Source organism: Bos indicus x Bos taurus, chromosome 1, assembly GCF_003369695.1.
Source record: "Bos indicus x Bos taurus breed Angus x Brahman F1 hybrid chromosome 1, Bos_hybrid_MaternalHap_v2.0, whole genome shotgun sequence".
Taxonomy (NCBI): Eukaryota; Metazoa; Chordata; class Mammalia; order Artiodactyla; family Bovidae; genus Bos; species Bos indicus x Bos taurus.
This window is the reverse complement of record NC_040076.1, coordinates 815,222-834,429: the sequence shown is the minus strand read 5'-3', so window position 1 is coordinate 834,429 and position 19,208 is coordinate 815,222. Positions and strand designations below refer to the sequence as shown.

Genomic DNA, 19,208 nt, shown 5'->3' with positions numbered 1-19,208 from the left:
GGACTGTAGCCCACCAGGCTCCTCCGTCCACGGGTCCTCCAGGCAAGAATGCTGGAGTGGGTTGCCATTTCCTTCCCCAGAAATAAGCCATAGAACCCAGCAATTCCACTTCTAGGTGTATATTCAGGATAAACATAAATGTACATCCAGACAAAAAAAAAACTTGCATATGGATGCACAAAGCAACATGACTCAAAATAGCTAAAAAGTGGAAACTGTCCAAATGTCCAACTGGTGAACAGAAAAATAAAATGTGATCTATCTGTGGCATGAAATATTATTTGGCAATAAAAAGGAACGAAGTACTGACACATGCTGCAACAGCAACGAACCGTGAAAGCACCATGCCAAATGAAGGAAAACAGCTACAAAGGACGGGTCACACAACTCTGTGCATCTGAAATGTCAAGAACAGGCAAATCTACAAAGGAAGAAAGTAGATTAGTGGTTGCCTTGGGTTGATGTAGGGGACTGCTGCTGCTGCTGCTAAGTCGCTTCAGTCGTGTCCGACTCTGTGAGACCCCATAGACAGCAGCCCACCAGGCTCCCCCGTCCCTGGGATTCTCCAGGCAAGAACAATGGAGTGGGTTGCCATTTCCTTCTCCAATGCATGAAAGTGAAAAGTGAAAGGGAAGTCGCTCAGTCGTGTCCGACTCTTTGCGACCCCATGGACTGCAGCCCACCAGGCTCTGCCGTCCATGGGATTTTCCAGGCAAGAGTACTGGAGTGGGGTGCCATCGCCTTCTCCGATGTAGGGGACTGGGGCATGATAATTAAGGGATAGCTTATTTGGGGGTGATAAAAGTGTTTTATAGTTGATTGTGGTGATATTTGTGAAAATATGTAAACATACTAAAATCCACTGAACCCTGGACTTTAAGTGAGTGAATTTTGTGGGATATGAATTGCATTTTAATACTATAATATAGGTAAACAATGGAATACTATGCATCTGTGAAACAGAATGAGGAAGCTATTTGTGTTGTTGTTGTTGAGTCACTAAGTCATATCTGACTCTTTGAGATGCCCACGGACTGTAGCCCGCCAGGCTCCTCTGTCCAAGGGATTCTCCAGGCAAGAATACTGGAGTGGGTTGCCATTTCCTCCTCCAGGGGATCTTCCTGGCCCAGGAATCAAACCTGCATCTCCTGCATCTCCTGCATTTGCAGGCAGATTTTTTTTCTTTTTTTAAACCACTGAGTCCCTGGGAAGCTGAAGCACTCCAAGATGCTTTGCTGAATGAGAACAGCCAAGAAGGGAGTATGTTACCACCTATGTAACAAAGTAGGAGGAAAAATCATGCAGTTTTTTTGTTGTTGTTCATATGGGCATTGAAGAGCCCCTTTAAGGATGCCTGAGAAAGTAAGAGCAGGAGGAAATTGCGGAGCTGAGAACTGGCTAGAGGGAGGGCAGGTTGGGAAGAAGAATTCTTACTATATATTCCTTATGAATATAAAGAAGTTCAGGGGGCACAAGTGGTAAAGAATCCTGCCAATGAAGGAGACTCGGGTTTGATCCCTGGGCCAGGAAGAGCCCCTGGCAACCTACTTCAGTGTTTCTTGCCTGGAGAATTCCATGAACAAAGGAGCCTGGCAGGCTGCAGTCCATGGGGTCACAAAGAGTTGGACACAACTGAATGACTAAGCACACACACGCACTTTCCAACTGTGTTAAACACACCCATTCATGTAAATCTGAGGCTTCCCTCATAGCTCAGTTGGTAAAAGAATCCACCTGCAATGAGGGAGACTCCAGTTCAATTCCTGGGCCAGGAAGATCCGCTGGAGAATGGATGGGCTACCCAGTCCAGTATTCTTGGGCTTCCCTGGTGGCTCAGCTGGTAAAGAATCCACCTGCGATGCGGGAGACCCTGGGTTCGATCCCTGGGTTGGGAAGATCGCCTGGAGAAGGGAACGGCTACCCACTCCAGTCATTCTGGCCTGGAGAATCCCATGGACTATACAGTCCATGGGGTCACAAAGAGTCGGACACGACTGAGCGACTTTCATTTCAGTTCATGTAAATCTTGGTCAAAGTTCTGCTCTTGCTGTCCTGGCTGTGGGATGCCTGGACCCTGGCACCTCCAACTTTGCCCCAGAGTTCAGGGTTTTTAACACCGACCATGAGAGGTGAGAAGGGGCTGGAGATCCTTCATGATCAAGGGCTAATGGCAGTGACGAGGGATGTAAGTCAGTGCTCTGGTCCCCGATGCACCCTTGTGTAACCCTGGGCAAGTCCCCACCCACCCTGTAGATTACTCACCTGCAAGGTGGAGAATCAGCAGGATCAATAACCTCTGATCCCAGGGAGACAGGGAGGAAGCCCAGGGCGTAGGGAAGAGCTACTCCTCCTGGAGGTGTCTGAACAGGAAGGCTGCCAGCACCGGCTGCCCCAGGACAGGGAGGACACATCCAGGCCCCTGGAGCCCAAGAGGTGGAGGCTTGGGAGCGTGCATCAGCTGGGAAGTCAGAAGTTTTGGCAGGATGTTGGCATGGGATGTGGGAAGAAATGAACTCCGGAAAAATAGGGGAGGTGCAAGGAAAGGGGGGGCTTTGGTCTCATCCATGCCATCAAGGGGCACTTACATTAGGAAACAGCTCTGTGCCAGGCAACTCATTGGAAAAGACCCTGATGCTAGGAAAGATTGAAGGCAAGAGGAGAAGGGGACAGCAGAGGATGAGATGGTTGGATGGCATCACCAACTCGATGGACATGAGTTTGAACAAACTCTGGGAGATAGTGAAGGACAGGGAGGCCTGGCGTGCTGCGGTCCATGGGGTTGCAAAGAACTGGACAGGATTGAGCAACTGAACAACATGCACTTTCCTCCTGAGTCCCCCTCTTAGAACCCATGAGAGGCAGGAGTACCATCCTCATTTAAAGGGGCTCAGAGAAGAGACCTGCCTGATGTTACACAGCTCCTGAGTGCCAGAGGTGGGTAGTCTGGCACCAAAGGAATCTCCTTCCACACCCTGAATCCCACCTTCAAGCTGGACCCAGAGTCCCAAGAATTCTCCTGATTGCTTGCCGTATAGGTTGAATTGTAGATGGTCCCTGCTGAGATATAACCATGACCTTGAAGCCCTCCCATGGTTAGCTGAAATTAAACTATGATGTTAAAAGTCAAGGTAATGTATATCCTTCAGTAAAGGTGACTAGAAGGGGCAGAAAGGGAGCTCTAAAGTGCTGGCCATGTCCTGGTTTCAGGGGTTTATTCGATTTGGGACACTTCCTAGAACTGAGTTCACTTTTCAGTATGTATGTTATATTGTTGTTGTTCAGTCACTCAGTCGTGTCCACCTCTTTGCAACCCCATGGACTGCAGCACGCCAGGCTTCCCTGTCCGTCATCATCTCCCAGAGTTTGCTCAAATTCATGTCCATGTTTGTTATACTTCATTGCAAACCTCACCTTGCTGTTTAACATGGAAAGCCTTTATAGGCGATGGGAAAATAAAGTTGAAAGTTTCGAAGGTTTACCTAGAAAAATGCAAATGCTGTTTTTTAAAAAGGGTTCTATATTCCATTATGGCTATGGGCACATGATACCATCTAAGGAAAAAGTGCCCTGTGCCTGGGGGCAGGGGGTGGTCAAGATCACGGTCACAGGGTCTGGGCAGTGTTTTTCATTCCCAAATGCTTACATAACAGCAAAACATACCCCAACGTGGGCCAAGAATTTCCTTCCCTCTTGGGTCTGTCTCCTCCGGCCTTCTGGTTCAGTCTAGCTGAATACTGACCTCAAGGCAATCAAGTGAAACCACTCACCCAGTAAATGTTTATCTGAGCTACAGATCTGGGGAGAAGGACCCCGGTACCCTCTAGCTCTTTTGACATTAGAATCTGAACCCTCTCAGTGGGCCATGACTTTTTATTTTTGTCCCTCACAGAACCCGTCAGATCAGAGGATGGCTAAATTGGGAGCCAAGGTGGCGGTGACATGTATTTGACTCTCCAAAATAAAAAGAAAACAAACCAATGCTTTTGCATTTCAGGAGACCAGAAGGAGAATTTAAAAGTGTCATTAAATAAACACCCATATCCACACTTGACCTTCTTTCTGAGCAGTATTTTCTGAGGGTGTAAAGAAGAGCCCACCAACCAGTTCTGACATCCAGCACCGCCAGAGAACATTAAAACTGATGCCTGAGTTCAATGGCCAAGAACACAGATTCCAGACGTGTCTGCCTTTTCAGGGGGTACAGCCTCCCAGAGAATTTTAAAAAGATGTTTTGCGTGTTTCTAAAAAATCTTGAATGTATAGGTCACTCCTGCATTTCCTTTCACCTTCACTGGTGTCTTCTAGCATGGAGGTCACTGCTGTGTCCAGGGAGATGCAGAGACGAGCTCAAAGCCTTCGGAATTGGAGGACCCAGGTTCTAGCTGGGGCTTTGTCACTTACTAACTGAGGGACTCCGGGCAAGTTACTTCATTGCCCTGAACCTCGGTTGTAAACAAAGGATGATAAATTGTGATGCCATGAGGGACTCCAAGGGGCAAATACAGTCCCATCTCATCTTCTCCCAGTTAATTCCTTCAGTCCTCAGCTGCTTGGTTCACAGCAACTCCCATATTTCTTTCCCGCTTAAGACCTCCCAGGTTGACCAGGAGTCCCAGGAACTTTGTCCAGAGTAGGGAGAGGGCAGCCTGACTTCCTCCACCAAGCCCAGAGGACCCGGAAACAACCTCTGCTGCTGTTGCCTCCAGCTGCCACATGGCGCCACTGTTGAACACAGTCCTGGCATAGTTATAGAAGACCATGAGCAAATCTTCAAAGACAAAAAAAAAATGAACCCAAGGGATTTCCTGGTGCTCCAATGGCTAAGACCTTGGGCTCAGAATGCAAGGGGGCCTGGGTTTGATCCCTGGTCAGGGAAACTGTGATAGAATCTACATGCCCCAACTAAGAGTTCACATGTGCTAAGTCACTTCAGTCGTGTCCGACTCTTTATGACCCCAGGAGCCCACCAGGCTCCTCTGTCCATGGGATTCTCCAGGCAAGAATACTGGAGTGGGTTTCCATTTTCTTCTCCAGGGAAGAGTTCACATGCTGCAGCAAAAAAATGATCTGTCATGCTCCAAATCCCACACTGGAAAACTGACACTTAAGACTGCTCTCCTCTGTTCCCACTCTTGTTCCTTAGCTTCAGGCCTGCTGAGGTCAGACGCCACCGTCACAAGCCGAGAAGAGAAGCGGAAGAGCAGTGATGGGGGGAAGAAGGCCGCCCCACTTTCCCACCGCAGTTCTCCTGTCCCTGCAGCCTGAGCTGGAGCCGGGGGAGCCCCAACCTGAGAGCGAGCTCAGAATTTTGATTATGACATGAGACTGCACATCGTAATTACTGAATCAAGACTGTTTCCCCAACCTGAATACAGGGCGGGGAAATCAAGCCCCACCCTGCATTAGAGCTCACAGAGAAGAATTAAAGAAGAAAATAGGACAAATTTTTAAAAAAATGAAAAAACGACCCAGAGGGATGGTATGGGGAGGGAGGAGGGAGGAGGGTTCAGGATGGGGAACACATGTATACCTATGGCGGATTCATTTTGATATTTGGCAAAACTAATACAATTATGTAAAGTTTAAAAATAAAATAAAAGAAAAGAAAAAAAAAAAAGAAAAAACATTAACAACAAAAAAGCATGATCTAAAACCAGATAATAAACCAAGACTAAATATACTTGTCCTATCTATATATTGCACATAGAAAAAAAAGAATCAACACAAACAATAGCCAGTTATATTCCTATTCAGAGATACAAAAGGGCTTTGTTTTTATTTTTTATTTTTGGCAAACAATTGGCACTTGCTACATGCTAGGCATGTTCGCAGCCAGCTTCCAGTTATTAACTAATCTAAATCACTTAATTATATCAAAAGACAAAGAATGGGCATAGACACACAAAGAAAATGCAAATGTAAAGGCAGAAATATCCCTGTTCATATCATTTGTATTGAATGCAATGCACAGAATTGTATAAATTTACCAATAAGTGTTGGTGAGGATGTGGAGAAAAGGAAACCGTTGTGAACTGTTGATGGGAATTAATTTGGTGCAGCCGCTGTGGAAAACAGTATGGAGGTTCCTCAAAAAATTACCATACAATCCAGCAATTCCACTGGATTTGGCCACAGGATACTTGGCCACCTGATGCGAAGAGCTGACTCCTTGGAAAAGACCCTGATGCTGGGAAAGACTGAAGGCAGGAGGAGAAGGGGACGACAGAGGATGAGATGGCTGGATGGCATCACCGACTCAATGGACATGAATTTGAGTAAGCTCCGGGAGTTGGTGATGGACAGGGAGGCCTGGCGTGCTGCAGTCCATGGGGTCTCTAAGAGTTGGACACGACTGAGTGACTGAACTGAACAATCCAGCAATTCCACTGGAGATTTATCCAAAGAAAATGAAAACACTAATTTGAAAGATATATGCACTTCTGTGTTCACTGTAGCACTGTTTACAACTGCCAAGATATGGAGGCAACCTAAGTGCACACTAACTGATGAGTGGATAAAGAAGATGTGATCACATACACACACAGAGGAGTATATTTGTGCCATAAAAGGGATGAAATCGTTCTATTTTTGTGACAAAATAGACAGACTTGGAGGGTATTATTCTAAGTAAAAGAAGTCAGAGAAAGAAAAAACTGTATGATTTGATTAGATGCAGAATCTAGGAAACAAAACAAATGAACAAACATAATAAAACAGAACCAGAGTCATAGATACAGAGGACAGACAAGTGTTTTCCAGAGGGGAGGGGGATACGGAGATGAGGGAATTGTGGACAGAAGATTACGAGGTACAAACTTCCAATTACAAAATAAGCAAGTCATGGGTATGAAAACCACAGTGTGGGGAATAGAGTCAATAATACATAGCAGCTTTGTATGGTGATAGATTGCAGCTAAACTTATCATGGTGATCATTTTGAAATATAGAGAAATTAAATCACTATTTTCTGGATCAGGAACTAAACTAGTCACAGGCCAATTATGCTTCAAGAACAAATTCAGAAAAAGAGATCAGATTTGTGATTACCAGAGGTGGGGGGGGAAGGCAAAATGGATGAAGACAGTCAAAAGGTACAAAATTACAGTTCTAAGGTAAGTAAGTACTATGAATGCAATGTACAATGTGACAAATACAATAAACACCGATACTTTAATATGTTGTATATGAAAGTTTAGAGTAAATCCTAAGAGTTTTCATCACAAGGAAAAATTTTTTTCTTTTATTTTGAATTTATATAACATGATGGATGTTCCCTAAACTTACTGTGGTAATCATGTCATGATGTGAGTGAAATTTGCTCATTCGTGTCCAACTCTTTGCAACCCCATGGACTATGCAGTCTATGGAATTCTCCAGGCAGAATACTGGAGTGGGTAGCCTTTCCCTTCTCCAGGGGATCTTCCCAACCCAGGGATCAAACCCAGGTCTCCTGCATTGTAGGTGGATTCTTTACCAGCTGAGCCACAAGGGAAGCCCAAGAATACTGGAGTGGGTAGCCTATCCCTTCTCCAGGGGATTTTCCCAACACAGGAATTGAACCAGGGTCTCCTGCATTGCAGGCGGATTCTTTACCAACTGAGCTATCAGGGAAGCCCATGATGATTTTATGATGTCAGTCTAATTATTACACTGTACACCTAAAACTTACATAATACGTCAATTATACCTGAATAAAACTGAAAGGAGAAAAAGAGAAAAAGACATCAGTTCAGTCACTCAGTCATGTCCAAGTCTTTGTGACTCTGTGGGCTGCAGGATGCCAGGCCTCCCTGTCCATCACAAACTCCAGGAGCTTGCTCAAATGCATGTCCATTGAGTCAGTGATGCCATCCAACCATCTCAACCTCTGTTATCCCCTCCTCCTGCCTTCAGTCTTTCCTAGCAGTAGGGTCTTTTCCAATGAGTCAGTTCTTCACATCAGATGGCCAAAGTATTGTAGCATCAGCTTCAGCATCATTCCTTCCAATGAATATTCAGGACTGATTTCCTTTAGGATGGACTAGTTGTATCTCCTTGCAGACCAAGGGACTCTCAAGAATCTTCTCCACCACCACAGTTCAAAAGCATCAATTCTTCAGTGCTCAGCTTTCTTTATGGTCCAATTCTTACATCTATTCATGACTACTGGAAAAAACATAGCTTTGACTATAGAGACCTTTGTCAGTAAAGTAATCTCTGCTTTTTTTTTTTTTTAGATTTTGACATTTTAACTTCTTTTGAATACAAGTCACTTTTTGCAAGCTAGAAGGCAGATCAAGCTAAGGCAGTCCAGTCCTCCAGAGATCCAGGTCAATTCTTAAAATCTTCAGCAGAATTACATCATAAAACAAGGTGCTAAAATAGGGTTATAAACTCTAAATAATAACCATTCATCTACATTTTTTCCTTCAGATCAGATCAGTCGCTCAGTCATGTCCGACTCGTCGCAACCCCATGAATTGCAGCACGCCAGGCCTTCCTGTCCATCACCAACTCCCGGAGTTCACTCAGACTCAAGTCCATCGAGTCAGTGATGCCATCCAGCCATCTCATCCTCTGGCGTCCCCTTCTTCTCTTGCCCCCAGTCCCTCCCAGCATCAGAGTCTTTTCCAATGAGTCAACTCCTCGCATGAGGTGGCCAAAGTACTGGAGTTTCAGCTTTAGCATCATTCCTTCCAAAGAAATCCCAGGGCTGATCTCCTTCAGAATGGACTGGTTGGATCAGTCCAAGGGACTCTCAAGAGTCTTCTCCAACACCACAGTTCAAAAGCATCAATTCTTCGGCACTCAGCCTTCTTCACAGTCCAACTCTCACATCCATACATGACCACAGGAAAAACCTAGCCTTGACTAGACGAAACTTTGTTGGCAAAGTAATGTCTCTGCTTATTTTTTCCTTAGGAAACAGCTAAAAGTCTAGTCAGTAAAGGTATGATATATAGAACTTCTTGATCTACACAGGACAAAATGATCCAAATTATATGCTGGCCAACCTATCAGTGAGCCACATCAGAGCTGGCCAAGGATTGGTGAACAGAGAAAAGTGTTTACATTTTGAAAATTTGCTCTGAGGTTTAAAAAATTCCTGGTTGTTGTTATAAGAAAGCAAGTAGGAAATATTATAGATGCACCACACTATATTTGATTGTGCCAAGGTCTTCCACTAGAACACAAAGTTAGAATATGGAGATAAGACACTTAGATATTTTCAAAATAAATTACTTAGTAATAAGAAATCTGGCATATTCATATGGAAAAACTTGTCAGGAGATTTTTCCAGGGCCAAGAAATTAAAAATAGAGAATGCCCTAATGACAGTTACTTGTGAGCTTAGTTAACATCTTTTAGGATGAACCCATAAAATCTGGCCACTGTTTCATTAAACATCTGCAAACTGGAGAACTCTTTAGCCCTTAGTCATAGTTTCTGCTCAATGTCTTAAAGCTGGGCTCAGTTCCATCTGTGACTCTTTTCTTCAGGCCTGGGGTGAATGCTAGTCATCAAAGTCTGGAACATCATTGTAGGAGTATCCCCAGTAGCAGGGGTAAAATCCTGGCAGGAACACCAGGATGCCAATGATCAGGACAGGAAAGGCCCGGTCTGCTCCCTCTTTGCCGATACACCCTGCCAGCAGGAGGGAGCCTATAATAATGAGAAAGGCACCAATGAAAAACAGCACTGTTGTAAGCGCAATGGCCTTATATGGGATCTTTGGCGGGCTTTTCTTAAACTGAAGGTCAATGTAGCCATCATCTGTACAAGAGAGTCTTGAGTATTTCACTTTGCTACTGGGAATTCCAGTAGCCAGGTTGGTGTGAGACGGCATCATAACACACTGACTCAGCTGGAGAATCCCCATGGACAGAGGAGCCTGGCAGGCTACAGTCCGTAGGGCTGCAAAGAGTGCAACACGACTGAAGTTACGGAGCGTGAATACACTGCTTCACCCCAAGCACTGAAAGGAGCAATTTCACTTTCCAGGTTACTTCTTCACCAGAGTCCGGGTGAAGCAGGCTGCTTGCCGACAGCTCGCTCATGGTTTTTTAATATGCTGTTGAGGTTGGTCATAGCTTTTCTTCCAAGGAGCAAGTGTCTTTTGATTTCATGGCTGCAGTCACCATCGGCAGTGATTTTGGAGCCCAAAAGATAACGTCCGTCACTGTTTCCATTGTTTCCCCATCTATTTGCCGTGAAGTGATGGGACCAGACGCCATGGTCTTTGTTTTTTGAATGTTGAGTTTTAAGCCAGCTTTCTCACTCTCATCTTTCATTTTCATCAAGAGGCTCTTTAGTTCCTCTTCGCTTTCTGCCATAAGGGTGGTGTCATCTGCATATCTGGGGTTATTGATATTTCTCCTGACAATTTTGATTCCAGCTTGTGCTTCATCCAGCTTGGCATTTCAAATGATGTACTCTGCATATATAGTCTGCCTGCAATGCGGGAGACCTGGGTTCAATCCCTGGGTCTGGAAGATCCCTTGGAGAAGGGAATGGCAACCCACTCCAATATTCTTGCCTGGAGAATCCCATGGACAGAAGAGCACTGTGGGCCACAGTCTATGGCCCACAAACAGTTGTGGACAAACAGTCGGACACGACTGAGATACTAACACACACACACTCTGCATGTAAGTTAAATAAGCAAGGTGACAATATACAGCCTTGATGTACTCCTTTCCAATCACCCATTATCACCACTGTCATTTAATATTATGCTGGAAGAATTATTCAATTCAGTTAGATAAGAGGTACTAAAAGTGGAAAAGAAAAGACAAAAAATTATCATTGATTGTATGATTGGAAAAATAAAAAGAATCAATTGCAAAGCTGTTAGAAACAGGAGGATAATTCAATAAGTTGAGTGGGCATGAGATAAATTCTAAAATAGTCAATATCTGAGAGTTTATGTTAACAGCAGTAACTTTGTAAATATAACGGAAGAAAAGATTCTACTTACAATTGGAATCAAAAAAGATAAAACACCCATGAATAGAATGAATGTGGAAGATTCATACGGACAAAATCTTTGAAAAGAAAGACAAAAAGGAAGATTTGACTAAATGCAAATACTGCTTATCCTTAGAAAGACTGACGTGCAAAGATGACAATTCTTTTCTAATTCGTCTGTTGTTTTTGTTGTTCAGTCACTAAGTGGTGTCTGACTCTTGGCGACTCCATGAACTGCAGCATGTCAGACTTCCCTGTCCTTCACTACCTCCTGGAGTTTGCTCAAACTCATGTCCATCGAGTCGGTGATGCCAGCCAACCATCTCATCCTCTGTCATCCCCTTCTCTTCATGCCTTCAATCTTTCCCAGCATCAGGGTCTTTTCTAATGAGTCGACTCTTCTGTAGATTTAGTATAATCCCAGCAAAATATCAATGGACATTTCTGGGTTTTTGTTGTTCTTGTTTTGTTTTCCAGAACTAAACTGAATGTCAAGTTTTCAGAGCCCTACTTCCTTTGTTAATGATCTTTTTCTTCTCTTTTCTTTTCCAATGATATATTTCATGTTTTCAGGCCCATCATTTTTTTCAGCGTCAATGAATGGAACTTCAGCTTTTTGGCCTGAAAAAAATCACAGCAAAATCTCAGCAAAATCTAAAGGAGCAAACGGTCCTTCATCCCCTGCAGCTGGAGAGAACAGCAGAGAGCATCCTTCATCCTCAACACACATCCTTGCAGGGATCATTGCAACAAAGGAACAGACGAATCACCTGTATTCCCAAAGCTGCCTCTGTGCCCTGAGAAAAGTAAACTCGATTTCCCAAAGGCTATAATTCAAGCTGGTCACTTTACTTAACTTATGTCGACACTGGCAAAGATAAAAATGGATAACTGTTTCCTCAAAAGTGTCACTATAAGCATTGTTATCTTTCTTTGTTTGGATTTCCTCTTCTTCCACCTGAAGCATAAGATAAACAAATCCACTAAATTTCTTATGTAAACAAAGACTTTGAGGGGCTTGCTACATTCACATTCACGCAGATAAGTTAAGGCTAAATTTTATACAGAAAATTGAGCATGCTAGCATAGCCAAGAATTTTCTAGTGGAAAAAAAGTAATGAAACATCCCTGCAATATGTTAAAGCATATTGTGGGCTTGCAAGCTAAGTCCCTTCAGTCGTGTCCAACTCTTTGTGACCCCATGGACTATAGCCCGCCAGGCTCCTCCGTCCATGGGATTCTCCAGGCAAGAACACTGGAGTGGGTTGCCAGGCCCTTCTCCAGGGAATCTTCCTGACCCAGGGATCAAACCCACACGTCATATGTCTCCTGCATTGCAGGCGTGTTCTTTACCACATCTGCTACCTGGGAAAACAAAACAAATTGTAAAACCACAGAAATTAAAAGTGCTTGATTCTAAGAGGAATAGAAGAAATTCCAGAAACAGACTCAAAAACTTTCAGGAAAAGAGTATAAAATAGAGAGGAAGTTTCAGACCAGTGGAGAAGAGATCAGTTATCTCATAAATGCTTGGGATAACTGGGTAAACATCTGGGAAAGAGTAAAATTGGATCTCTACTTTAGTATATCAAAATAAATTCCAGATGGAGTTAAATTATGATTTTTAAAAATAAAGCTATAAAAGAGCTGGAACAAACATGGGAGATTTATTTTTGTAATCCCAGATTGTGACAATCTTTCCAAACATGACACAAAAGTCAAAATTCACAAAAGAAAAGACCGATAAATCCAACTACATAAGAACTGAAAATTTCTTTGTGGCTAAAAAAAAAATACTATCAACCAAGTCAAGACAAAAAAGTAAATGATAAACTTGGGGGAAGCATTAGCAACATACAAGGTAATATATCAAGCTTCTTAACATTTAAAAGGTTTCTAACATTAAAAACAGAGGTCAACAGTTCAACAGAAAGATGGTCAAAGGACACAGACAGCTATTCACAGAAAAAGAAATACAAAAAAAAAAAAAAGATTTAAAAATATACAAAGAAAAACAAATGCAAATGACTTAGTAGAAAAAATATACTCGTTCTTACTTATAATAATATCGATGCAAATTCAAATTATAAAGTGATCTCATTTACCTCTAGTAGAAGAGGAAAGGGCTTCCCAGGGGTTGCTGGTGGTAAAGAACCTGGCTGCCAATGCCAGGAGATGTAAGAGATGCAGGTTCAACCTCTGGATCAGGAAGATCCCTTGGAGGAGGGCATGGTAACCCACTCCAGTATTCTTGCCTTGAGAATCCCATGGACAAGGGAGCCTGGCAGCTCATAGTGTTGCAAAGAGTTGGACATAACTGAAGCAACTTAGCACACAGGAGAGTAAAAACCACTTGTAAAGTGGGTCTATCCACAGTGTGTTCACTACAGTATACAAAACCGTCTGAATGGTGTCTGACTCCCAGTGACAGATCATAGAAGTCAGTTATTATTACTATCATTATTGAGGATAAAGGGTGCTATTCACATTTTATGACATAAATTTTATAAAATATAAATACAAAATTTTATAAACTTCTGACCACTCAGTTATCTTCCAGAAAGTTCGGGGGACTTAGGTGTGATTTGAGAGTATTTCCAGGACATATGTGCAGGTCTGGTCATTGCAAGCAAGAGACTGGGACCCATCTAAATGTCCATCAAGAGAGGAGGGGTAAAAATGGTATGGGCTGCGTTGTCGTACAGCAAAAACCAATGCAATACTGTAAAGCAATTTCCCCCCAATTAAAAATAAACTTAAAAAAAAGATGGTATGGAAATCCACACAATGGGGGATCCTAGTCAAGGAATGAGGCAGATGTTTGTATATGAAACATCTTGATATGTAGGAAGAAAATAAGCAAGAGGCTGATTGGCATGCTGTTCACCATTTGTATATAAAAGCTGGATATTCTTGTATATGCAAAGAGTATTTCTGAAAAGACCTAAGAATCCTGGTATTGTCCTCTAGGCAGTTTCTTTTTAAAATACTTTTTTTTTTTTCACTATGTTTCTATTACCGATTAAAAAGGCAAATCCATTTTTTAAGAGTGGAGAATTTTCAGTGAACATATTAACTCGTTACAGGGAAGCAGCCATTTCTGTGCTAAAGATGTTTGAAATACTAGCCTTCAAACATTTTAAAATCGAATGCCCTAGACGTCCATCTATGCCCTTGATTTCCATCTTCTTGTAGAAACATCCCACTGTGTAAGAGAAACAGCCTGCCTCACGGGAGGGAGACTCAGAAGAGGGATGAAAAGTCAGGTTGCCCTGACTTTATTGCAAAGGCCCTTTGAAATGCAGTAATTCATTCTCCCTCTGACTCGGCACCGTCAGTAACTGCTGATTCAGTAGTTCAGTGTCAGCTCTCCTGACCTGACCACCGCCAGCTCTCTCCAAGGGCACTCCAGGAGGCCCCTGAGGACTCTGGACTCAGGGGTTCTTGCGGGCCAGGGCTCCAGGGTACCCATGGATGCTCTGCCACCTTGTGCTGAGAGGCTGCTATAGCAACCAGACCATCCCCGCAAAGTGAAAGTGAAGTCACTCAGTCATGTCCGACTCTTTGTGACCCCGTGGATTGTAACCCACCAGGCCCCTCCATCCACAGGATTCTCCAGGCAAGAATACTGGAGTGGGTTACCATTTCCTTCTCCAGGGGATCTTCTCAACCCAGGGATTGAACCTAGGTCTCCTGCATTGCTGGCAGATGCTTTAACCTCTGAGCCACCAGGGAAGCCCACCGTCCAAAAAGGATTCTCTGGGTGGCAGGCCCGAGGGTTTTCAACAGAGGCCACTGATGAGACAGCCCTGCTCACTGTGGGGCCTGCTCCATGCTTTCTAGAACAATGGTTAGATATGTGAATTTTACACATGACGTGTACAAAAGCACTCAAAAAAATTGTGAAGTGCATAATTCAACAGTCACTGTGTGTGTGTCCTTAGCTGCTCCTTGAATTCACACATCCCTAACAGGGAGGGGGTCAGTCCTGCCAGCTCTGAAGGGGTTGTTTAACAGCTGAAACTTTGGAGTTTTCTTTTCTTTTTTTTTTTCCTTTTGTCCACAAATATCAGAAGGGCCACCATTTACTTTAGTAAAGCAGGCAAGAAGTTTCACCTAGTATATATCCAGCATGGAGCCTCTGACATCCAAGGAATAGTCCCCATGTGGAGAAGGCAATGGCACCCCACTCCAGTACTCTTGCCTGGAAAATCCCATGGATGGAGGAGCCTGCTAGGCTGCAGTCCATGGGGTCGCGAAGAGTCAGACACAACTGAGCGACTTCACTTCCACTTTTCACTTTCATGCATTGGAGAAGGAAATGGCAACCCACTCCAGTGTTCTTGCCTGGAGAATCCCGGAGACGGGGGAGCCTGGTGGGCTGCCGTCTGTGGGGTCACACAGAGTTGGACGTGATTGAAGCCACTTAGCAGCAGCAGCAGCAGCAGTCCCCATGGGTCAGTTTACATTTTAGCACCAAATAATCAATCTTCCCTCCAATTCCCTGTGTCAGGCAGCCTGTGTGAGGATTGACAGGGCAATCGCCTTCCAAGAAGAGACAGGGTACTCTTTCTGGTTGCTGGCTGCTGCGTGCTGTTAATACCTCCTTGTTTTCTCAGTCTCTTTTCCCATTTTCACCTTTTTCAGTTCTTCCACACCTGCTTAACCACTTCTTCCCATTAATTTCTCTGCCAAAACAAACAGTAGGGTTTCTCTTTTCCTGATTGGACCCTGACTGATCAGACACAAATAAGTGATAAGGCCCATGGTGGAGGAAGGAAAATATGCAGTGATAACATCACTGGACAAAAATCACACCTGGGTTTATAGTAGCACCTTTCAGCTGGTGAAAACAGGTGATACTGACACATGCTGAGAGTTTTTTATGTCCTAGGGCTGCCGTCTATGGGGTCGCACAGAGTCGGACACAACTGAAGCGACTTAGCTGCAGCAGCAGCAGCAGGCACTGTCTACACCCATGGCCTCGAATCACTGTGAAAGTGCAAAGTGAAAGTGTTAGTCGCTCAGTCGTGTCTGACTGTTTTCGACCCCACGGACTGTAGCTCACCAGGCTCTTCTGTCCATGGGATTCTCCAGGCAAGAATGGGTAGCCATTCCCTTCTCCAGGGGATCTACCCGACCTAGGGGTCAAACCTGAATCTCCTGCATTGCAGGCAGATTCTTTACCATCTGAGCCACCAGGGAAGCCCAGAATCACTACAGTGGATTGAGTAAAATGCATGTCTACCCAGAATCTCAAAATATGCCCTTATTTTGCAATCGGGTCATTACAGGTGTAATTAAGGTAAGGAACTAAATGAGATCATCTTGGAAGAAGGTGGTGTCCTTATAGGAAGAGGGGTGGGTACACACAGAGCAGAAGGCCAAGTGAGAGAGAGACAGAGGCTGGAGTGGTGTGACCACAAGCCAAGGACGCACCAGAACTGCAGGAGGCAGGAACGGTCCTCCCCAAGAGCCTCAGAGGGAGCAGGGCCCTGCCAACACCAGATTTTGGATTCTGGACTCTAGAACCATGAGGGGATACATTTATGTTGTTTCAAGATGCAATTCTGTGGCCATTGTTCACGGCAGCCACAGGAAGTTACATGATGGTTCCCTGAATTCTCCCAGAAAAGCTATCTTTAAAAAGCAGTGAGGGGGACTCCCCTGGCTGTCCAGTGGCTAAGACTCTGTGCTTCTACTGCAGGGGCTGTGGGTTCAGTCCCTGGTCAGGGGACTAAGGTCCTGCATGCTTTGCAGTGCAGACAAAAACATAAAAAATTAATTAATTTGCAAACAACTGTCTAATTGGAAAAGGCCCTGATGTGGGGAAAGATTGAGGGCAGGAGGAGAAGGGGACGACAGAGGATGAGAAGGTTGGATGGCATCATTGACACAAGTTTGACCGTTTGGACATGAGTTTGAGTGAACTCCGGGAGCTAGTGAAGGACAGGGAAGCCTGGCATGCTGCCGTCCATGGGGTCGCAAAGAGTTGGACACGACGGAGTGACTGAACAACAACAAAGTTTTAAAAATCAGTCAGGAGACCTGGGTTCCTTCCTATGGATCTCCTGGCTTGTCCCCAAAGAAGCCACATTCTCCATTCTTCATGCTTCCTTAAGGTCTTTCATCGCCAGGTTACCCCAGAGCTCTTCTCATCCTGGGGGAAGCCCCCTGCCCCGCCCCGGGGGTGAGCCCAGCCCCCAGACCCGGCCTCCTCGCACTCCCTCCCAGTTTGTACTCTGAGAGGAGCTGCTTCTGGGGACTGTCGGGAGTGAGAGGATAATGCCCAGTGAGGGTAGCGGGGTGGGCGAGCAGTGCGGGGTCCTAGACAAGCAGCCACTTTCCCCGTCCCCCTCCCCCACCGTGAGAGTTTCTGAACCAGTCACCTGGGTGACTGGCACCCACATTTGCTCTGCATCTTTATCGAAGACCAGCGGCCACAGGCCTGGACCATTAAAAGGCCTTAGGTCTGGATGAGAGGTGGTTCCAAAGGGCTGGAAAAGACGTGATGTGATTGTGGGAGAGGAGGCGTGGGTGAAGTTCTAGCACCAAGGAAGGGAGAAGTGGGTCTTAGCGGCTTCTCAGGATTCTGGGTCCCCAGGCCCCTGCTCGGAAAGCCCTTCCGGAGGCTGGCTTCTGTCTCTCTCCCTCTTGTTTCATAGTAATGACCACGGTAGGCCCGTCCCGCTGGACTTGACAAATGAGTGGACATCTAGCTTCCTGCAGATGTCTAAAAGCCCACCTGGAGGACCTCAGCGGGCCCCAAGCTGGCCCCCAACCTGGCTCCCGGCGCTCAGGGATCCCGGTGCGTTGAGAAATTCTCAAGGCGTCCACCAGGGGGCAGCCACACCCAGAGCGCCCTCCTCCACGGCCCGCAGACAAAACCCAGCATTTCTGGAAATAACTGGGATACCTGTGGCCTTACGTAGACACAACCAAGGAAACAGAGGGCCCAGTGACTCTAACTCCCTGACTCCTTTTGGTATTTGCATTTAGATTTGTATATCCAAGGAATCAGTTAAAGAATTTACCAGTTTACCCATTATTAATCCATCCTTCACTTTCGGTACGTTTCTTCTCTTCTCAAATCCTCATAGCCTTTGGTTACCTCCCTTAATCTGACTTAGTATTTACGTCTCATTTTTTTTTTTTTTTTTCCAGCATTTGTGCGCCCAGAGCGAACCCATCTACTGATGTGGATTTAAGACCTGGCGTCCCCCGGGAGAGAGTCACAGCCATTAACCTGTTCTCCACACAGCCTTGCCTGGAGATTCAAAGACTGTGGAATCCATAACAATTTTCTCTGCCTGTCAGCTTCTAATTCTTATGATGGCTGCTATTGAATTACTATAGTATCCTCAGGGGAGGCTGAAGTTCAAAGCCAGTGCAAAGATAATATTTCAAGTCATATTATCAGAATTTGCAATTGCCTTCTTTGGGGCTCAGTCTGCTTTTTTTTTTTTTTTTTAATGTCCCAACCCACATGCTGGACTATATTCTGTCTTGTCTAAGCAGACCTTTAGGTATACTGTACAGATGGTATTGGGGTTATTTTTGAGAGTAAATTGTCTCATATTACCAAATGATATCTCATAAAGAAATGATAGAGTAGAGTTAGTGTATATAAAAGAATAAAGTCAGAGGCCCCTTGTTCCTTCCCCACCTCACAGGCTCCTAGGAGCCCTTGACTGGTCAGCGAGGGCAGAAGTTAAGAAAGCACACACCTCCTGCTGGCCTTGGTGTGTCCTTGAACCTCGCTGAGGCTCGGTTTCCCCAGCATGGAAGTGAGAACTGTGGTCCAGTTAAGCCCCAGGGAGCTTGTTCTCCGAAGCCGACTGTCCAGTGAACCACACGTCATACCTAATGTGGGGCCATTTGCCCAGCCAGACCGGGTGCCCCCTGCAGAGGTGAGATGCCCTGCCATTCTTTGAATTGGTTAGTGCAGCCCAGCTCACGGTCAGTCCTCAGTCCTGTAGGAGGCTCACAAGCCTGAATTGTCTGCTCATAGAGTGGGTCCACTTCTTCAGGGCGAATTCCACAATTGGTTCCCAGTCTACAGAGCAAAGCTGGAGATCATGCCCTCTTCTATACAGAAGAGTGGAGAAGGAAATGGCCACCCACTCCAGTATGCTTTCCTGGAGAATCCCACGGACAGAGGAACCTGGCAGGTTACAGTCCATGGGGTCACAAGAGTCGGACATGACTTAGTGACTAAACCACCACCATATACCAAAGAGAGTGAGGGTCCTGGCATCCGA

The 19,208-nt window shown here is 45.0% G+C and overlaps 1 pseudogene; it reads right to left on the bottom strand.

The window, feature by feature from the left end:
- Positions 1–9,493: 9,493 nt before the first annotated feature.
- LOC113897409 lies at positions 9,494–9,826 on the bottom strand (annotated as a pseudogene).
- Positions 9,827–19,208: the final 9,382 nt, after the last annotated feature.